This window comes from Chelonia mydas, chromosome 5 (genome assembly GCF_015237465.2).
Source record: "Chelonia mydas isolate rCheMyd1 chromosome 5, rCheMyd1.pri.v2, whole genome shotgun sequence".
In the NCBI taxonomy this organism is placed as follows: Eukaryota; Metazoa; Chordata; order Testudines; family Cheloniidae; genus Chelonia; species Chelonia mydas.
The window spans coordinates 132,601,872-132,617,022 of NC_051245.2; the positions used below are offsets into that span (position 1 = coordinate 132,601,872).

At 43.0% G+C, this 15,151-nt stretch overlaps 1 protein-coding gene across 10 annotated transcripts in view; it reads right to left on the reverse strand.

Annotated features, from left to right (window-relative positions):
* The window catches only part of TDRD7 (tudor domain containing 7), a 125,897-nt gene that overhangs the window by 68,537 nt on the left and 42,209 nt on the right, over positions 1-15,151 (reverse strand). The window lies entirely within an intron of this gene.

Consider the following 15,151-nt stretch of genomic DNA (forward strand, 5'->3'; position numbering starts at 1 on the left):
CTTACCACTTATACTTTCATTAAGGTTTATAAATGCAGAGAATAGGCCCTGGCACGTTCAGACTACGTAGATTTACGCATCTTCTTTCCCTATTTCAAAAGAGAGTTTCTGCTCTCTATTTGGAGCAGTACACCACTAGGTGTCACTAGTGCTCCATACGGATGGCCTATGACCCCATTTTATCTTTGACTTTATGCTGCTATTGTTGTATAGTATTTGGCTGAGGAATTATGTGATAATGCTGACAGCATTATAATGCTTATTAGAGTGAAATCTGCTGGAAAGCAAGCAGGAAGTTTTAAATCAGAGTGTGTTGGGCTTTGCTATAGTATAAAAGGTAATATTGATTGAGTGAGTTGAAGTAGGCCTGAGGGTTTAACGCAGCATCGTAGAACTGTGCACTCATGCTGTGACACAAAAAAAGTTAACCACAGAAAAACAGGTACATGGATAATTAAGTTTTAAAATAGTGGAGTTTTAGGTGTTTTTTCAACTAGTTAAAGAGAACTGCATTGATTTATAGGATTTACTACAAAATTAATTGGTGCAAAGAGCTTTTATTAGTGTGGGTCACCCGAAATACCACACATGGAATAAGGGCAAGGCCCAAGCTGTTTTACGTTCACGGAAATGGTCAAGTATGGCTATGAATATGATTAGTTATATAACTCTGTGTACGTCACCATGAAATTGGGTGTGTCCCCAGCTTGGCGTCAACTGGGTCAGTACGCTGTCTTCTGAGGGGTTTCACTAACTGATTTCTTCTATCTTTGTTTTCCATGACTGTTAAGAGTGCGTAAGTATGATCATTTTATAAGCTATTTCTCTGCTGTTTGGTTATATTAATGAGTGGACTTATTTGGATGTTAAGTAAAGCATTTATCTACTGCTCTGTGTCTCAAATAGCCTACTCAATCACCATTTCCTGCACAGATGCCCAGGAAGAACCTGTGTTCACACAGAAAACAGTGTACTTTTCCATTTTTATAAAGATACCATGCTTCAGTATGAGGTGATATTCTTGTTATTTGCTAACACTTAATATTTTTTGATGGGACAACTCCTAATTCAGTGTTTTCACAATTCCAATACAAGTGAAAAGATCCATCATATCTGCTTACACCATTCGTCAATGATTTTGGGTTCCCATGTTATGTATTTGACTTTTTTTTTAAAAAGGTACTCAAACTACATGAATTGCTCTGTAATACCCAAAGGAAACTCAAACTCAGACTGCCTTTGCCATCATATGAGTCAGCAGCGTGCCCTCGTTGCCAAGAAGGCCAACGGTATATTGGGCTGTATTAGTAGGCACATTGCCAGCAGATCGAGGGAAGTGATTATTCCCCTTGTATTCAGCACTGGTGAGGCCACACCTGGAGTACTGCATCCAGTTTTGGTCCCCCCACTACAGAAGGGATGTGGACAAATTGGAGAGTGTCCAGCGGAGGGCAACGAAAATGATTACGGGATTGGGGCACATGACTTACGAGGAGAGGCTGAGGCAACTGGGGTTATTTAGTCTGCAGAAGAGAAGAGTGAGAGGGGATTTGATAGCAGCCTTCAACTACCCACAGGGGGGTTCCAAAGAGGATGGAACTTGGCTGTTCTTAGCAGTGGCAGATGACAGAACAAGAAGCAATGGTTTCAAGGTGCCGTGGGGGAGGTCTAGGTTGGATATTAGGAAACACTATTTCACTAGGAGGGTGGTAACGCGCTGGAATGGGTTACTTAGGGAGGCGGTAGAATCTCCATCCTTAGAGGTTTTTAAGGCCCAGCTTGACAAAGCCTTGGCTAGGATGATTTAGTTGGTGTTGGTCCTGCTTTGAGGAGGGGATTGGACTAGATGACCTCCTGAGGTCTCTTCCAGCCCTATTATTCTAGGACTAAAAAAGGGAAAATATAGTGCCAATCTATAAAAAGGGAAATAAGGATAACCTGGGGAATTATAGACCAGTCAGCTTAATTTCTGTACCTGGAAAGATAATGGAGCAAATAATTAAGCAATCAATAAATCTGCAAACATATAGAAGATAATAAGGTGCTAAGTAACAGTCAAGAACAGATTGTGTCAAACCAACCTGATAGTTTTCTTTGACAGGGTAACAAGCCTGAGGGGGGGGGGGGGGGAGAGAAGAGAGAAGCGGTAGACGTGGTATATCTTGACTTTAGTAAAGCTTTTGATACTGTCTCACATGACCTTCTCATAAACAAACTAGGGAAATGCAACCTATAACGAGCTACTATAAGGTGGGTGAAAAACTGGTTGGAAAACCGTTACCAGAGAGTAGTTATCAGTGGTTTACAGTCATGCTGGAAGGGCATAACGAGTGGGGTCCCACAGGGATTGGTTCTGGTCCGGTTCTGTTCAATATCTTCATCAATGATTTAGACAGGGGTATAGAGAGCACACTTATAAAGTTTGTGGACAATACCAAGCTGGGAGGGGTTGCAAATGCTTTGGAGGATAAGATAGAAAATGATCTGGACAAACTGGAGAAATGGTCTGAAGTAAATAGGATGAAATTCAATAAGGACAAATGCAAGTACTCCACTTAGGAAGGAACAATCAGTTGCACACATACAAAATGGGAAACTACTGACTAGGAAGGAGTACTGCAGAAAGGGATTTGGGAGTCATGGTGGACCACAAGCTAAATATGAGTCAGAGTAATGCTGTTGTAAAAAAAGCAAATATCATTCTAGGATGTATTAGCAGGAGTGTTGTAAACAAGACACAAAAAAGTAATTCTCCTGCTCTACTCCGCGCTGATTAGGCCTCAACTGGAGTATTGTGTCCAGTTCTGAGTGCCACATTTCAGAAAAGATGTGGACAAACTGGAGAAAGTCCAGAGAAGAGCAACAAAAAAGACTGACTGTCTAGAAAACATGACCTATGAGGGAAGACTGAAAAAAACTGGGTTTGTTTAGTCTGGAAAAGAGAAGACAGAGGGGACATGATACAGTTTTCAAGTCCATAAAAGACTGTTACAAGGAGGAGGGAGAAAAATTGCTTCTTATCCTATCCTCAGAGGTTAAGAAGAACAATAGGCTTAAACTGCCACAAGGGAGGTTTAGGTTGGACATTAGGAAAAACTTCCTAACTGCCAGATTGGTTAAGCACTAGAATAAATTGCCTAGGAAGGGTGTGGAATCTTCATCATTAGAGATTTTTAAGAGCAGATTAGACAAACACCTGTCAGGAATGGTCTAGACTCATAGACTAAGGTCAGAAGGGACCATTATGATCATCTCGTCTGACCTCCTGCACAATGCAGGCCACAGAATCTCACCCACCCACTCCTATAATAAACCCCTAACCTACGTCTGAGCTACTGAAGTCCTCAAATCATGGTTTAAAGACTTCAAGGTGCAGAGATCCTCCAGCAAGTGACCTGTGCCCCCGCTGCAGAGGAAGGTGAAAAACCCCCAGGGCCTCTGCCAATCTGCCCTGGAGGAAAATTCCTTCCCAATCCCAAATATGGCCATCAGCTGAACCCTGAGCATGTCGGCAAGACTCACCAGCCAGACACCCAGGAAAGAATTCTCTGTGGTACCTCAGATCCCACCCCACCTAACATCCCATCAGAAGCCATTGGGCATATTTACCGCTAATAGTCAAAGATCAATTAATTGCCAAAATTAGGCTATCCTGTCATACCATCCCCTCCATAAACTTATCAAGCTTAGTTTTGAATCCAGATATGTCTTTTGCCCCCACTGCTCCCCTTGGAAGGCTGTTCCAGAACTTCATTCCTCTGATGGTTAGAAACCTCTGTCTAATTTCAAGTCTAAACTTCCTGATGGCCAGTTTATATCCATTTGTTCTTGTGTCCATATTGGTACTGAGCTTAAAAAATTCCTCTTCCTCCCTGGTATTTATCCCTCTGATATATTTAGAAGCAATCATATCTCCCCTCGGCCTTTTTTTGGTTAGGCTAAACAAGCCAAGCTCTTTGAGTCTTTCATAAAACAGGTTTCCCATTCCATGGATCATCCTAGTAGCCCTTCTCTGTACCTGTTCCAGTTTGGATTCATCCTTCTTAAACATGGGAGACCAGAACTGCACACAGTATTCCAGATGAGGTCTCACCAGTGCCTTCTATAATGGTACTAACACCTCCTTATCTCTACTGGAAATACCTCGCCTGATGCATCCCAAGGCTGCATTAGCTTTTTTTCACGGGGCTCATAGGCTATGGCTACACTGGCACTTTACAGCGCGGCAACTTTCTCACTCAGGGGTGTGAAAACACCCCCCCGAGAGCAGCAAGTTACAGCGCTGTAAAGCGCCAGTGTAAACAGTGCTGTGCTTCCAGCGCTCTAAGCTAATCCCCTCATGGAGGTGGAGTACCAGGAGAGCTGGGAGAGCTCTCTCCCAGCACTGGCACGCGACCACACTCGCACTTCAAACCGCTCCCACGGCAGCGCTTTGAAGTTTCGAGTGTAGCTATGCCCATAGTCATCCTGTGATTAACCAATACTCCGAGGTCCTTCTAGATAATATTTAGTCTGCCATGAGTGTAGGGGACTGGACTAGATGACCTCTTGAGGCCCCTTCCAGTCCTATGAGTCTATGATTACAGAAATCAGGGAGATTCTCCTCATTCTGCTGACTTTTTGAGGTTTACAGGGGAGGTGGTATACAAGAGCACAGACCTAAAGGAGATGAGATTCTCATTTTTTAAAAAAAAAACAACTTGAGTTTCTAGCCTTCATGCTTGCAGAGAAAGGCTTGAAAAAGCTCTGGGTGCATGAATAGTTTTATTTTCATCCAAATGATTTCAGGTACTCATGCCACACTCACACAGGACCTATCCAGAACGTTTAATTTTCATGAGACCGACAGCAATGCCTATTAGGGTTGCCTGACACTTTCCATAAGATTCCAGAATCCATAAGATCCTGCCTTCTGTTGCTTATAACTTTGCCAAACAATTTGAGCTGAAATTTTCCATGCTGGGTCTCGGCTTCAGGTGGTTTAAAAAAAGAAAAAAAATCTCAGCAGAAACCATTCAGCTGTTTCCAAAAAATGAGGTTGCCCATGTTAAAACAAATTCTTAGGACCATTTCTTTGAAAAGCTTTAGAGTCTTAGTGCTTTGAACCAGGGACCTGAAATTTGGCAGAGGGTGGACTTCACATCAAGGATGTACCTTTTGCTGTTCTTGTGGAAATCCAGTCAAATTTGGCCAAGTTACCTGTCTTTGGGAAAAAAAATCAGCTCGCACATGCTTGGAGACTTTAAGAGATAAGCAGTTAAAATCTGCTAATTTGACCTCACTCGGCAAGCTTGAGCCTCTCTCAGTTCCTAGTGCTGATGACGTTGCACATGTGCCATACTCACAGAGCAACTGAATGCTACAGCCCAGGGTGGCTGGCAAAGAAGCCAGACTATCCCTGTTGTTGCTGCTTTGTGCCAAGGCAGAGTTGGGCACCAGAACTGAGAACAAGGAACCTCTTTCGTGTGCTATCAATGACTGCCCTGCTGGTGCACAGGCAGAATGGAAGAGGAAACAACCTGACTAAATGCAGAGGGGCAAGGAAAAGTTTAGGAAAGGGAGTAAACTGGGAACCAGGTGAAGAAGGAGGGAAGGCTGGCTAAGAATATGGAGGAAGATGGTAATGGCAGGTGGGTGGTGCAGTGAAGGATAGGCTGGGACTGGGAGCCAGTGAGGGAAAGGAGAACACTGAGCTCAGACAAGGAGCTGTGAGGTGGGGAAATGGAGAAGGGTTGAAGGTGGGGGATAAGGAGAGGTGAGTGACAGATCAGATGGGGGAGCCTAGGGTTGGCTGGGCAAGAAAACTGGAATCAGGATGAGAAGCCTAAGGAGTGGTGACTGGATAAACAGGGAGAATGGGACTAGGTCAAGAAGCCAGCCATGGGCAGTAAAGTCTGTGCCCAGTAGAGCTCACTACTCTCCAGAGCCTGGAACGGAATCCAAGATTCCTGAATCTCACCATTCCTCTGCTGCCTGCAAATGTCTATGAAACCCCCTAGCAAAATGTCCCATCCCCAACTAGTACTGATCTACAGAGGATGACATCCTACTACAAGAGAACCTTGGAGTTACGAACACCAGAGTTAGGAACTGACCAGCCCACCACACACATCATTTGGAACTGGAAGTAAGTAATCAGGCAACAGCAGAGACAAAACAAAAAAACAAGAACCCAAATACAGTACAGTACTGTGTTAAATGTAAACTACTAAAAATAAAATAAAGGGAAAAAGTTTAAAAAAAGATTGACAAGGTGTTTCTGTGCTTGTTTCATTCAAATTAGATGGTTAAAAGCAGCATTTTTCTTCGGCATAGTAAAGTTTCAAAGCTGTATTAAACCAATGTTCAGCTGTAAACTTTTCAAAGGACAATCAGAGTTTTGTTCAGAGTTATGGACTGTTCAGAATTACGAACAACCTCCATTCCCAGGGTGTTCGTAACTCTGGGGTTCCACTGTACCTGCCTTTAGTTACTCAGTTAGCTCAAGTGGAGAGGTCTGTGTGATGGACCTGAAGATTCCAACCCTGCTGATGAAGCATGTGGGTGTCAATATAATGCCACACGATGGAATTTCTGTTATTTCTGTTTTTTTAAAAACCCTATGAAATTACACAAAAAATCATGTTAAAAGAACATGAAGATGAGTGCTTGACTTTACCAAGTTAGGAAATGTCAAAATTAAGGATGCTCGTGCAACCTTAATTCTGCCCCCTCATGCATAAGTAATATGATACAATCTTTAATTACATGATCACATACTATTTTTCTCATAGGACCCCTGCCTCATTCAATGCACAGGATGGACAATCACTGAATGAGTAACTATTCAATATTTTTGATTTGGGTGTTCTCATGGTCCCAGACCTTCTGCCCAGTCCCCTCAAGCTGATCCTCTCTGCCTTGTCCCAGACCCATTCTCCATGCCTAGCCACTGTCTTCTCCTCCTCCAGGCTTTCCAAGTCCCAGCCCCCCCACCCTTTTTTACTCCCGGATGCTTTGTCCAGCCAGTCCCAGTTTCTCCTTTCTGGCTCCTCATCCAGTTAGTTTCTCTATCCTCCATCCAGTCCTGGCCTCCAGTTGTCTCCCCATCTCCACCACATCTCAGTCTCCTTCTCCATCCAGGATCTCTCTCCCCCCCACCCAAGTCTTGGGAACTACAGACCTGTCAGCCTCCCTTCAGTCCCCAGCAAAATCAGAGAGCAGGTCCTCAAGGAATCCCTTTTGAAGCACTTGGACGAGAGGAAGGTGATCAGGAACAGTCAACATGGATTCACCAAGGGCAAGTTATGCCTGACCAACCTAAGTACCTTCTATGATGAGATAACTGGCTCTGTGGATACGGGGAAAGCGGTAGATGTGATATCTTGACTTTAGCAAAGCTTTTGATATGGCCTCCCACAATATTCTTGCCAGCAAGTTAAAGTAGTATGGATTGTATGAATGGACTATAAGATGGATAGAAAGCTGGCTAGATTGTTGGGCTCAATGGGTAGTGATCAATGGCTCAATGTCTAGTTGGCAGCCTGTCATAAACGTACTGCCAAGGGTACCATAAAATCCCTCCTTTACCTGTAAAGGGTTAAGAAGCTCAAATAACCTGGTTGGCACCTGACCAAAAGGACCGATAAGGGGAGAGGATACTTTCAAATCTGTGGGGGAAGGGTTTTGCTTGTGTTCTCTCCGGGTCAGTGAGGAATCAGGGCAGGGAAAATACATCTCCTAAAGCCATACCTGAACTAAGCACCTAAGATTACAAATTGTAAGATATAGGAAGGAAATGCATTAAGATTATCTTTTGTTTTAGCTTGTGAATTTTCCCTAGACTAAAAGGGAGGTTTATTCCTGGATTTTTTTGGTAACTTTAAAATTTTGCCTAGAGGGAAATCCTCTGTTTTAAATCTGTTTACCCTGTAAAATTATCTTCCATCCTGATTTTACAGAGGTGCTTCTTTTATTTTGTTATTATAAAGTTCTGTTTTTAAGAACCTGATGGGTCTGTAAGACACTAAAAACCTAATGGGCTGGTCTGTGCCCACCTTGTTAACCTATTTGGTTGGTATATTATTCTCAAGCCTCCCCAGGAAAGGGGGTGAAGGGGCTTGGGGGGATATTTTGGGAAAACAGGAAGTGGTCCTTTTCCTGAATCTTTGTCTAACTCACTTGGTGGTGGCAGCAGTACCCATCCAAGGACAAGGAAAGATCTGGGGAAGTTTTTAACCTCAGATGGTAGAAATAAGCTTAGGGGGTCTTTCATGCGGGTCCCCACAGCTGTACCCTAGAGTTCAGAGTGGGGAAGGAACCCTGACACAGCCGCTATCAAGTGAAGTGCCCCAGGGGTTGGTCTTGGGACTGGTTTTGTTCAACATCTTATCAATGATCTGGATGATGGGATTAATTACACCCTCAGCAAGTTTGCAGATGACACTAAGTTGCGGGGAGAGGTAGGTACGCTAGAGGGTAGGGATAGGGTCCAGAGTGACCTACACAAATTAGAGGATTGGGCCAAAAGAAATCTGATGAGGTTCAACAAGGACAAGTGCAGAGCTCTGCATTTAGGAAGGAAGAATCCCATGCACTGCTACAGGCTGGGAACCGACTGGCTAGTCAGCAGCTCTGCAGAAAAGGACCTGGGGATTACAGTGGACGAGAAGCTGGATATGAGTCAGCAGTGTGCCCTCGTTGCCAAGAGGCCAACGGCATATTGGGCTGTATTAGTAGGAGCATTGCCAGCAGATCGAGAGAAGTGATTATTCCCCTCTATTCGGCACTGGTGAGGCCACACCTGGAGTACTGCGTCCAGTTTTGGTCCCCCAACTACAGAACAGATGTGGAGAAATTGGAGAGAGTCCAGCGGAGGGCAATGAAAATTATTAGGGGGCTGGGGCACATGACTAATGAGGAGAGGCTGAGTGAACTGGGGTTATTTAGTCTGCAGAAGAGAAGAGTAAGGTGGGATATGATAGCAGCCTTCAACTACCTGAAGGGGGGTTCCAAAGAGGATGGACCTAGGGTGTTCTCAGGGGTGGCAGATGACAGAGCAAGAAACAATGGTCTCAAGTTGCAGTGGGGGAGGTTTAAGTTGGATATTAGGAAACACTTTCACTAGGAGGGTGGTGAATCACTGGAACGGGTTATCTAGGGTGGTGGAATCTCCATCCTTAGAGGATTTTAAAGCCAAGCTTGACAAAGCCTTGGCTGGGATGATTTAGTTGGTGTTGGTCCCGCTTTGAGCAGGGGATTGGACTAGATGACCTCCTGTGGTCTCTTCCAACCCGTATCTTCTATGACCCTATGAATCAGATTTTATCTACTAACCTCTAAGAAGTCTGAGCACGCACAGACAGATTTTTTCAATGGCTTATAACTTGGCCAAAATTGGGCAGATTTTTATAGGAACAAAAGGCACATCCTTGACACAAAGAGAAACCCCTGCTAAATTTCAAGTTCCTCCTCCAGAACATGAAGGTGTAGAACTTCTAAAGAAATGGTCTTTATTTATTTTAAACGCTGACAAGACAATTTATTTTTCCCTAACATTCTTGGAAACAACTCAACTGTTTGGGTTGAAATTGAAAAACTACCCACCAAAAAAAACCCAAACAAGAAAACAAACCCTGCCTCAGGCAGGGCACCCAGCACAGGAAATTTCAATTTTAATGGTTCAAGTTTGACAAAAGTTATAAGCAGCTGAAAACAGTGTCTTATGTGATCTACCAGGCAACTTTAATAGATGGTGCTACTAGCCTTGCCTACAAAAGTGCTACAGCTGACATGGCAATCTCTGGGTGTGCTTTACACCAGCAGAGCCTACACATGCTCATCAGGCTATCTGCATTGCCCTTAAAGCAAGAATCAGGATTAGATAGGACCCCATTTTCCGAAGAGTGAAATTAACTGCTGTTAGTTTCTCTGCTCCTCCATTCACTGATACACATGACTTGCATATGAAATCTGAATGGATAACATTCTTGTGGGTTTTAGGTCTTTTGAAAAATATTTTTAGTGAATACAATTAAACTGTCGCACTGATATGCATTGTTAACGTTTATGCCTTAGCGGAAAGTAGCATACAACTCATTTTGCTTCATGTCAATGCTTAGTTATAAAACTAACCATAATAATACGTGGAGGATTATCAAAGTAATCAAAGCTATTCTGAGACTTAGTCCAACCACAATGATAGAACGAGGACATTCTCTGTATCATTTGATGACCCAGTTCAGCAATAAACATTACATAAAGAGAAATGATGGTGCAGCAGTTGTTTTAGCCAAGCTGGATTTTAGATAGTCAAAGAATAGCTGAAAACCAATGGGTAATGCTAATCCAGCAAAAACAGAAAAGAACCCTCCTCTGAATTCATCCAGATCTAGCCATGCAGTTGCTGGATTCAAGTGCACCAAAAACTAACCCTCCCCCCACAAAAAGACACTGTACTGTATTAAAAATATACCAGCTTTTAATAGTTAACTTTTCCTTTTAAAAAGGTTCATTTGAATTCTCAGCTTTCAGAGCCAGTTTAAACCAAAATGCAAGCAGAAACACCACTAGTCTCTAGTGTTCTGATAGTTACCACAAAAGATGAACTAGCACTTTTTCCTATGAAGAGGGTTGTAAGTCAATCTTCATGCTAGTTTAGTGGAAGACTCTCAAAATTGTAGTGGATACATGTAAATTACATGGCTGACTTAGAACAATGCTTCCTTAGCTCTCGTCCCCTAACACCTCTACTCTACTCGGGCTACATTGATGACATCTTCATCATCTGGACCCACGGAAAAGAAGCCCTTGAGGAATTCCACCATGATTTCAACAATTTCCATCCCACCATCAACCTCAGCCTAGACCAATCCACACAAATGGTCCGTTTCCTGGACACTACTGTGCTAATAAGCGATGGTCACATAAACACCACCCTATAATGGAAACCTACTGACCGCTATACTTCCCTACATGCCTCCAGCTTCCATCCAGGACACACCACACAATCTATTGTCTACAGCCAAGCTCTAAGATACAACCACATTTGCTCCAATCCCTCAGACAGAGACAAATACCTACAAGATCGCTATCAAGCATTCTTAAAACTACACTACCCACCTGCTGAAGTGAAAAAACAGATTGACAGAGCCAGAAGAGTACCCGGAAGTCACCTACTACAGAACAGGCTCAACAAAGAAAATAACAGAACACCACTAGCTGTCACCTTTAGCCCACAACTAAAACCTCTCCAGCGCATCAAAGATTTACAACCCATCCTGAAAAATGTTTCCCCTCACTCTCACAGATCTTGGGAGACAGACCAGTCCTCGCTTACACACAGCCCACCAACCTGAAGCAAATATTCTCCAGCAACCACACACCAAAAACACTAACCCAGGAACCTATCCTTGCAACAAAGCCCGATGCCACCTCTGTCCACATATTTATTCAGGTGACACCATTATAGGACCTAATCACATCAGCCACACCAGCAGGGGCTCGTTCACCTGCACATCTACCAATGTGATATATGCCATCATGTGCCAGCAATGCCCCTCTGCCATGTACATTGATCTAACTGGACAGTCTCTACGCAAAAGAATAAATGAACACAAATCTGACATCAGGAATCATAACATTCAAAAACCGGTAGGAGAACACTTCAACCTCTCTGGCCACTCAGTAAAAGATTTAAGGGTGGCAATTTTGCAACAGAAAAGCTTCAAAAACAGACTCCAATGAGAAACTGCTGAGCTCGAATTAATATGCAAACTAGATACCATTAACTTGGGTTTGAACAGAGACTGGGAGTGGCTGGGTCATTACACATATTGAATCTATTTCCCTAAAGTTAAGTATCCTCACACCTTCTTGTCACCTTCTTGTCTAAATGGGCCATCTTGATTATCACTACAAACGTTTTTTTTCTCCTGCTGATAATAGCTCATCTTAACTAATTAGCCTTTCACTGTTTGTATGGCAACTTCTAACTTATCTGTATATATGTATTTTCTAACTGTAAGTTCCATTCTATGCATCTGATGAAGTGGGCTGTATGTAGCCCACGAAAGCTTATGCTCTAATAAATTTGTTAGTCTCTAAGATGCCACAAGTACTCCTGTTCTTTTTGTAAATTGCATGTGATGGTTTTGTAACACCAGAATGAAAGAACTCAAAAAGTTGACTTTTTCAGTTATATACTGAATTGGAGGATTGGGCCAAAAGAAACCTGATGCGGTTCAATAAGGATAAGTGCAGGGTCCTGCACTTAGGACGGAAGAACCCAATGCACAGCTACAGACTAGGGACCGAATGGCTAGGCAGCAGTTCTGCGGAAAAGGACCTAGGGGTGACAGTGGACGAGAAGCTGCATATGAGTCAGCAGTGTGCCCTTGTTGCCAAGAAGGCCAACGGCATTTTGGGATGTATAAGTAGGGGCACAGCGAGCAGATCGAGGGACGTGATCGTTCCCCTCTATTCGACATTGGTGAGGCCTCATCTGGAGTACTGTGTCCAGTTTTGGGCCCCACACTACAAGAAGGATGTGGATAAATTGGAGAGAGTCCAGCGAAGGGCAACAAAAATGATTAGGGGTCTGGAACACATGACTTATGAGGAGAGGCTGAGGGAACTGGGATTGTTTAGTCTGCGGAAGAGAAGAACGAGGGGGGATTTGATAGCTGCTTTCAACTACCTGAGAGGTGGTTCCAGAGAGGATGGTTCTAGACTATTCTCAGTGGTAGAAGAGGACAGGACAAGGAGTAATGGTCTCAAGTTGCAGTGGGGGAGGTTTAGGTAGGATATTAGGAAAAACTCTCTCACTAAGAGGGTGGTGAAACACTGGAATGCGTTACCTAGGGAGGTGGTAGAATCTCCTTCCTTGGAAGTTTTTAAGGTCAGGCTTGACAAAGCCTTGGCTGGCATGATTTGATTGGGGATTGGTCCTGCTTTGAGCAGGGGGTTGGACTAGATGACCTCCTGAGGTCCCTTCCAACCCTGATATTCTATGATTCTATACTCAATTTAAAATAATTTAAAAATCCGTATTTCTATGCTGACAGTGCAATGCCAAGGGAAACACTTTCATGGAGTATCAGTATTTACTGAAAATATCATGGAGCATTTAGTAGCGTAATACTGTAATTTCTGCTTGACAGATAATCCCATTTTTATTTGCAGTCCTCCCAGACACACTTCTAGGTACAGAAGAGAAATTGACATGTTTACTGTGCAATTTTTGTATAGATGCATTTTTCAAATACAGCTATCAGTTATCATCCCATACAGAGATTAGAGATATACATTTACAATTCAAACACTAATTTATGGCCTGATTTCCAGAGGTGCCAACTTTAACAGGAGATGTGGGACCTCAATACATCTGAAAATCTGTTAAAATTTTTACTAATTAAAAATATGTACATGTCCACCCCATAAGGGTTTATGGAAATATGCTTATGAATGTATATATGACATAACTGGAATATGTTTTATGCTACATATGCCATGTAATGTATCTCTGTAAAGGTTATGATCTACTGAATCTATTCATCCTATTTGTATGCATGTGTCATTGTTGTATTCAAAGTTACGAATATTGGCTGTGTACTTGCTTGATTTCTAAGTTGCTTTAGTAAAGCATTTGAGCAGCATCTTGAGAAAGGCATGTGTAAATTACGTGCCCAATCAAGAAACACTTAAAGGACAATGAATCTTGGAAGGCTCCAATCTACATAAGAAGTCTACCTGAGGACATTCAAGGTAGCATGTAAGCAATGGCTGCTGCCTGTAAAAACTGAGTCATGCGTGGACATATGACTTGCCCATGTGACTCCAAAACTCCATCTTGGAGCTGGATGTTGCATAGGAGAGAGGAGGGGGTCTCCACCCACAAGAGAAAGTCTATTTAAACCCATGGGAGACCCCTCCATTTTGTCTTTAGCTCGCTAAAGAGAGAGCCTCTCCACCCCCCAGGATACCTGAAAGAAACTGGAACAAAGGACAGTAACTACGGGGTGATTGCTGGACCCAGGCTAGAAGGAGACTAGTCTGTAAAAGGAAGCTTACTTGAATTCCTCTAAGGGTGAGGTTTTTATCTGTATTCAGTTTTCTTACCATATTAGACACAGACTTGCATGTTCTATTTTATTTTGTTTGGTAAATCCTACTTTCTGTATTTAATAAAGTCACTTTTTACTTATTAATTAATCCAGAGTATGTATTAATACCTGGGGGGCTGTCATAACCATAGGGGTAGCCTAAAATTCCTCCTTACCTGTAAGGGGTTAAGAAGCTCAAGTAACCTGGTTGGCACCTGACCAAAGGAACCAAAGATACTTCTGGGGTGGGAGAGGCTTTGTGTTGAGTCCCGTCCCCGGATGGTTCGCTCTTGGGACTAAGGGGGACCGGACATCAATCCATATTCTCCAAATCTTTCTGAATAAGTCTCTCATATTTCAAACTTGTAAGCAACCGCCAGGCAAGGCGTATTAGTTTACCTTTGTTTTCTCAATTTGTGAATTTTCCCCTTTGCTAGAGGGAGGTTTAAGCCTACAGCTGTTAGGGGATGTGGTTCAGACCTGGGTCTGGGTTTGCGGCAGGCTAGCGGGTCTGGCTCAAACCAGGAAGGGCACTGAAGTCCCAAGCAGGGAGGGCAGGGAAAGCAGGGGCAGAAGCAGTCTTGGCACATAAGTTGGTAGTGCCAAGGGGGTTTCTGTGATCCAACCCATCACATCCACAAATGAAGTTACCAACATTACTTGTCTTCATCTTAGTACTACATTTTCATGTTTGTCCTTAAGATGTTAAAATACAACCAAGCAATCTACTCTTTACTCTTGTGTGTATTAAAAAAAGCCACCTTCAGTAAGCATAATCATTTAAAGTCTAAATGCTTTCACAGCAGCATCTGGCAGAGGGAAGAGGATCACAGGACCACTGGCTCACTAAGTAACCTTGGGCAAGTCACAGACATTGTGCGTCAGTTTCCCCACTATAAAATGGGGGTAAATAATCCCCCCCCTCCCATTTTTGCAGAGCATTGTGAGATCTACATGTGAAATCACTAAATATTACTCTTAAAACAAATCTGCATCCTGTATATAATCCTGGAAATATCGGCTTACTTTTTGACAATAAAACTTTATTCTTCATAGTACTTCAAGGCCAA